The sequence below is a fragment of the Aulostomus chinensis genome, chromosome 15 (assembly GCF_037954235.1).
Source record: "Aulostomus chinensis isolate RoL2024-O1b breed Wild chromosome 15, RoL_Achi_v1.0, whole genome shotgun sequence".
NCBI classification, from domain to species: domain Eukaryota; kingdom Metazoa; phylum Chordata; class Actinopteri; order Syngnathiformes; family Aulostomidae; genus Aulostomus; species Aulostomus chinensis.
In genome coordinates, this window is record NC_141334.1 from 23561143 (window position 1) to 23568788 (window position 7646).

Sequence of the window (7646 nt, forward strand, 5' to 3'; positions counted from 1 at the left end):
ACACACACACACACACACACAGAACATATGCACACATTCATGTACAATTAATAATTTTATGTTCATTGTATTGTACCTGCTTTGGCAATATAAACGCCCGTGTCACGCCAGTAAAGAATTCTGAATTAAAATTGTTTGGCTTTTGTGAGGCTATTCCACCCTCTCTATCCCACTCACACACTTACTGTAGACAAAACGTGCCCATCCCTCCTCTCACGCACATAATTCACACATTCCTCATGTTAGGCGAATAAAGTAAACTTGCCTTTTATCCACTCACACATTTCAGATGCAAATTAGGCTGCTGACTGGCCGGCATAAGTATAGATAAGTAAAAAAAAATAACGGCGATTATTCATTGTTTGTACATGAACATGCATCTGGTACAACTGGATCAGTTACTCACAGCTCCATGTCTGGGTCCACTCCTGCAAGAAACTGCTCGACGGAATCAAGGTTAACCTCAGGCTCCTCCTCCGAGTAAGACGACTGAAGAACCATTTCAGCCACTTCCTCTGCCGAAAATCTCTCACTGGCCATCTTTCCTCTTCTGGAAAAATATGAAGTTCAGCTTTAATCAGGAAAAGTTCCTTTTTTGTAACTAATTCATCAGAGTTTTTGTTGTGTTTTCTTTCCAGCTCCTTTAATAACGGTAGTTTGTTTCTCTTCAATACTTTGTTTCTCTTTAGCTGTTGAATAGCTAATTATCCAGCCTCGGCTGGTAGCTTTCAGCACTTCCCATGCAGTTTGAATGGATGAAATAGAAATAATGTTTAGTGAAATAATTCAGAAATCCTACTCCTGATAAGAGACACAAACTTTTGTGTCCAAGGAGGGAATTGTTAAATGTCCAAGTGCATTGAGGCATTGTTTTCCTCGTAGAAACAAAAGAAAATATCAAAGGAGCATGATCACAAATTATATTTTGTTTTTCACAATTAATAACATTGGTCAGCATATGATTCAAGATAACTACGTGGCCAATCCTGGAAAAGGAATTATGAGGTAGAGAATAAAAGGTATTTTCCTTTGCGTCCGCAAACAATGCGCACCATACCTCAACATAACCCTAGAGAATTGAGAAATTCAGTGAACGCAGTAGATAAGGCCCTGTCAGCAGGGAGTGCGTGTTTGGATTTGTCCATGTCTGGGTCAGGTACAAGATTCCAGTCTTCTCCAATAACCATGGGTAAACCTGAAAACTTTGAGAGTATAGGACTGAAGGATTTTAAGAAAGCAGCTTGTACTGTGTCAGGAGCATATATGTTCACAAGCACACATTTAATATTTTGAAAAGTTCCTGACAAAATATAATATCTCCCCACCTTATCTTTTAGAATTTAAATACAAAATACTAAATACAAAACAGGAACATGAGACAGGGATCATGACAGGGCGGGCTACTTGAGCCGGACCAAAGTCGAAAAAATAAAAAAAAAGAGAAGGACCAAAATACAATCTATGAGCCAGGAGGAGCGTATGATAATCATTTAGGCCTGATAAAAATAAAAAGTAAAGACTAGCCCACTAACAACCAGCAATAACATATAATCACCATAATAATAACAATAGCAAAAATAAGAATTACCATTATCATCACTATTATGACTAAAACACCAACAATGGATGATAGGCCTAGCAACTCAATGTGTTACTTTCTCAAAATGAGCTCTTCTGTATTTTGTCATGGACCCAGCTTTAATGTCCCTTTGAAGTCCGTTTGTCCATACAGGTTCAGCACAACAAAGTGAATGGGCTAATGCAGGGGTGGGCAACCATGTGCCATGGAGGGCCGTGTGTATGCAGGTTTTCCTTCCAACCAAACACTTTAACAGGTGATTCCACTGATTGACACACCTTCAGCCACAGAGGAGTGTTAATCAGTGGAATCACCTGTTAAAGTGTTTGTTTGGAAGGAAAACCTGCATACATACGGCCCTCCATGGCACATGATTGCCCACCCCTGGAATGGATCCAGGCGTGGTGTTGGGTGTTGAGACCAAGAGTGGGAAGAGTGATGTTGGTATAAAGTGAGTTAGATCACGAAATACTCACTCAAGCCCATTCCAGACTGAGGAATCTGGCTTTAAGGTTGCTCTCTGCCTCAGTTGCTGAGATGTAGGTCAGTCTTTGTCCATCAATAGTGATGACCAGTTTCGCTGGGTGAAGTATTCTGAATCTGTATCCTTTAGCCTTGATCAGGGTCATTATATTGCTGTATGCTGCTCTCTGTTGCTGCTGGGTAAAGGTCCTGCCGAACGTAGAAGTGCTCATCATCCCAGGTTGTAGATCTCTTCCCCACAGCCTATAGGATGCGTTGCCAGTCTGGCCACCGGGGAAGTCAGATGTAAACAGGTCTGGCCGGCTGGTTGGGGCCTGGTCGTGGGTGAAGGGCCCTGTGCACCCACCTCTGGGGGTTTTTCATTGTCTTTGAGGTTCAAGATGTAACCCAGTGTTTTTGGTTTGGATGAATCCATGCCACCAGCCACAGTGCCTTCCTTCACGCCCACCAAGTATAAGTCGTTTCATTTGCTTCTGCTGAACAAGTCATCCATCTGGCTCTGGAGCTTCACTATTTCTCTTTCCAGTGTATTTACCTTCAGATGGTAGATATTTTTTGAGTCTTCCAGTGTGCTGATGCGATTTTCCGCTTTAGAAATTCTGTTTGTGGTGGCCTTGTTTTCTTTTTGAACTGACTTGATGGATTTCTCCATATTCTCAAGGTTAGCGTCCAGTGTTTCAAACCTCTCATTCATTTCCAACTTTGTAACTGCCATGGTCTTGCGGAGTAGCAATTTGGCCCAGGCAGGTACGTCCTTAGCAGTCAACGGGTGTGCCAACTCATGGCCATGGCTATGTCTTGTTCTTGCTGTAACTTTAGGCGCTTTCACACTGGCCATCGAGCTGCTAATTCGCCTGTTTGATCCGAGGTTTCAGACAGAGTGCGGCAAATTTGGGGTCAGTCTTCGTCTGGCAATTTTCCTCCTCTGTGGGTACACTTGTTACCGCCTCCACTGCTATGTGAATCCAAGCCATCAATGTGCCGGCTCGGTGTGAGGTGGGTGGAGGTGTCGATGATGACGCAAACTCGCAAACATAACGCTCGCCGGTTCTCCTGCATCAAACACCTCTGAGAATGTCAACACTGACGCTGCTGGTAGCCAGAGTAGTGAACTGCTGTTTTGAAACTTGCTAAATGTCACAGGGCTCAATAATCTTCTGACACATTGTCAATTCAGCAATTGACAATGTGTGATAGCACCTGGGAGCCGCTGAGATCAGGGAGCTGCTAACAATCACTGCTGAGAGGACCGTGGATCACCACCTCAGGGGACTATGAAGGTTGGCTTGTTGTATGAAAAGGTCGCAGAGCCTGGATGACGAAATGTCACCAGCAAGTTGAAAAACTTATGAAATAAAGTACCACCAGGTCTATGACCACAACTGCAGCAGCGGCAGAGGGAGGTTGGACTGGGACACCACGAGATTTGCCTCTGTCAAGCGGGCAAAATATTCTTTTGACCTACATTCCCACCTCTACCTTGCTGCAAATTTGGCACATTCTCTGTCTAAAAAGGTCCTTTGCTTTCCTTCTTGTTTGTCAATCACCGGACATTTGCTCTATTAATTAAAGTGTTTTGGGTCTGGTTTTTAAGTTAAATTATCAACCTATTAAAAATGCATTTGTTTGGTCAACGTGTGAGCTCATCTGAGCGCCATGTTCACTGCATCTTCCTTGGACTGACCTTCTTCATACAGACAAACAGATACTTTCAGTGACAAAATGTACCTTTTTCTGAAATACATCTGAATACATAAAAAATGTAACTTAAGAAAACATTTTCATTTACCCATGGGCTTGGGCTCCAGCACTTTTCTCAATAAAATCCTTGTTCTCCATTGCTCTGTTTTTGATTATCCAAAAACAAAAACAGAACTTTCAACTGGCAAACATCCCAACAGAGGTGAGCAGGAAGTGCTAGTGGAGAGAAAAGTCAGCGTGATTCAACTGTAGCAACATTAGCTCTTTGATCCCCTCCAAGTCATTTAACTGCTGAGCAAACGCGTCGCATTGTAATCTGAAACCACACCCAATGAAAAACTACATTCCGATCCTCTAACAGTTATGAAAATATTGTCTGGAGGGAATATAGCATTTCTGCAGGCATGTGTCAATGAAACGGTCAGATTTGAGAGATACCAGTCTTACTACTGTATGTCGCTCAAGGTCATGGAGCCCACATTTCGGTGGTGGCTCAAACAGCTGTGGCTTACCACAATTCTGACTCTCCCAGCAGCCATATCACCTTTTCATAATGAGTACAGACCAACTACAATAAATCCCCCTTCAGGAGGAGGCCCTCTGAGCAGATGTGTTAATCATTGTGCAGGTTGTAATTTAGTTAACTTCACCGTGCTGTCATTTGTGGTAGTGTTGTAGAGTACCAGCTTATACTGAGAACTGTTCCTAATATTTTGTATAAATGAGATGAACAAATATTAGAAGTTAGTAACAGTTGTACCATTACCAGTGTCTTTTGCTTTTTGACACTACATGGAAGGTAAAGAAAAAAGAAAAAACGTGCAGAAGCAGGTTCGTGGCAGCATTTCAAGTTTTGGCCTGGTTGTATTTAATTTGATCATTGTGGATAGTTGTTGTTATCAATGTTGGCATAATATTGTTTTGTTTTGCTTGAATGAGGTCAACTAATTCTTAATAAATCTGGTCTCTGGGTTGATTATTGTTTAAAGTAGAAAATTAATGCAATGTGACACATAAGATTGACTATTTTAAATTTGAATTTATTGATTCACAAAGTTAAAACAGTTAACTACATCAAGATCAAGTTGTGAGATGAAATTGATCCCATATATTGAATGTTTTTCTTGCTGATTTTATAAAACACTGTAACCGAGTATCAAAAAAACAATTATTATTATAAAAGACTGAGTCAGTGGTTAACAAATAAGTGAAAAACTATGGAAAAAAGCAGATTCAAGGAAGAACATGTGGGTCATTTCTCCATCGTTTGTTTTTTTAAGGGTTTAATAATCCTCCTCATCCTCTCTTACCAAGTGGAGAGTAAAACGTCACAAGCAACCATGGATTGTGTGAAACTTCATTACTTATTTAAAGGTGCTTAAATGAGGTTTATTGCTCATTGATAAGCTTATCTTCTTAATTATTGACTATTTATATATTTCAAAATGCTTTCCTAAATCTTATATCAGCTTACAAACAATATTTACCATCCTGTTTTTTATCATTTAATTGTGTCCCTATTAAAACTAATTTATTTAATATTTTGTCATGTTCCTACTTGCTGATTTACCCCTCAGTGATTGACTGTTTTTTTATTTATGGAAAGTGTGGCTCAGAGGTAGAGTGGCTGTCTAGCAATGGAAGGGTTGCTGGTTCGATCCCCACCCCCAGTGACCATGTAAAAGTGTCCTTGTGCAAGATGCTGAACCCATAATTGCTCCTGATCAGTAGGTTGGCACCTTGCATTTGAGTGCTGTTTATGTAGAAAAGCGCTACATAAAATGAGTCCATTTACCATCCATTAATGTCATGTTTTATTCTGCCTCTGGTGTTCCCTGACCAATGAAAGTCTCATTGATTGATTGAGCCAAAAAGGAGTCCAGAACCACTACTACCATCGTGCAAAATCTACATATTCTCAGGTCTCTCCTCCCTCCAGCTCTGCAGAACAGTGAGTGTCTGCTCATCGCCACTTTGCCTCTGCAGTGGTATGAGAGACATGGAGCTTTCTTGTTGTTCATATTAATTAACTGTGGAATCAGAAGAATCAACTCATCATTGAAGAGAAAAGTCAGAATTCCTCATTATAGTGCTGGCCACACATCTAATGTAATGTTGTATTTCTCAAAGCGACCAACAGAGGGCACTGCCCTTCATACGCACCTCAACACTGAACTGCACCAGCTGTCACTGGGTCTGTATATCGTCCAGCTGTTGCATCAGACCTGCCTGCAAGTATCTGATCAACAACTGCATATGTATTCTAGCTTGTGCTTACTTTTGTAATACATTTATTGGAAGTAAATAATTGCACTGCCTCTAAGTAACTAAGTAGCTTTGCTTGATATTAATTTGTCATTAATAAAGGTTTTTTTTCTGTCTCCAAGCAAAAACCCTAATAAGTACATTAACAAAGCATTGAAACTTTTTTTGAAAGCCCAACTCATACAGAGGATTAATGGCTCTTGACCTGTGAACACAATGGAAATATAGTGACGACAGGCCAAAAAGTCTGTTAGCTGCAAAACCATAACATATCTGCACAGTAAGGTTTCATGAGGATGGTTACCAATCTGCCTACATCCTCTCACCATCACTGACGTCTCTCCATCTTTCCTTCCGGCTGCTGACAAGGCTGGATTAACCATTAAGGCAACTGGGCAGTTGCCCAGGGGCCCTAGATCCTTAGAGGGCCCGCGGCGGGCCCTCTAAGGATCCCGCGGCAATCAGTGCAAAAGCAAAAAAAAATATTAGTCTCACTATGCTTTAAGCCTGACAGCTGCCGCTGTAGCTTTTGTCAGCGCAAGTCCAAGTTGAGGGGCAGAGCCCCCTCATTGGTCGTCAGCCCGCCATGGGGCGGGTCAAAGCAATGGTGATGCCAATCAAGGCAAGGGAGATTTCGATTAAAAAAAAAAAAAAAAAAAAACGAAAATGGAGAAACCTGGTGGTCAGCTTAGTGGGAGCGCTAAACGAAAATTAAAAAAGGACAGGGATTTTAAAAAGGCGGAAAGTTTAAAGAATATACCGAAAATAGGTAATTTTTTTCCTTCGGTCCCCGCCTGCTCTGCGGAGAGCAGCTCATCAATTGACGGCGTCAGCATTTCTCCACCTGCTGATGCAACCGCTGACGTTAGCGCAGCTGGACAGTTGCTGCAAGTTCTTGAGAGAAATGGGCTCAAAACAACATTTCTAAATGTATATGTTGCACTCCAAATGTTTCTAACTTTGCCTGTGTCGAACTGTGAGGGTGAGAGGTCATTTTCTGTTTTAAAAAGAGTTAAAAATGAGCTGAGGACCACAATGTCACAGAGACAGCTTTCTGCACTTTCCCTCTTGGCCATTGAACACAAACTTGTTAGTGGTCTTGATTTTGAAGATATTATACACCAGTTTGCCCATTTAAAGTCAAGAAAGAGGCCAGTGTAAAATATGCTTACCAAAGGCATAGCATATGCTATAGATATGCTTACAAAAGGAAAAGCCATAAGCAGATAAGATGAGAGTGACTATTATATAATCTCTTTGTTTTTGTTCTAAAGAAAGTCCAAGTTAAATGTTCTGTGATTTAATTTCTACTTGGAGACTGTTTGTTATTAAAGCACTGACTGGACAATATTATAATCTTCTGTGGTTAATTGTTGATACCGCGGTGTTGGTTGGGTTTGTGGGTTTGGGGGGTTGGGGGGGGGGGCACTAACAGGTTGTTGCCCAGGGGCACTGTGGAGTGTTAATCCGGCCCTGGCTGCTGAAGAGAAGTTTGATCCAAAACTGCTGAAAAATATCTCGTAAGTCTTAAATCAATAAACCCGCAGCCCAGACTTTGAAACTCACGGTCTTTTAAAATAATCTGTGAAGGCAGACCAAACACTTGGGTAAGAAATGA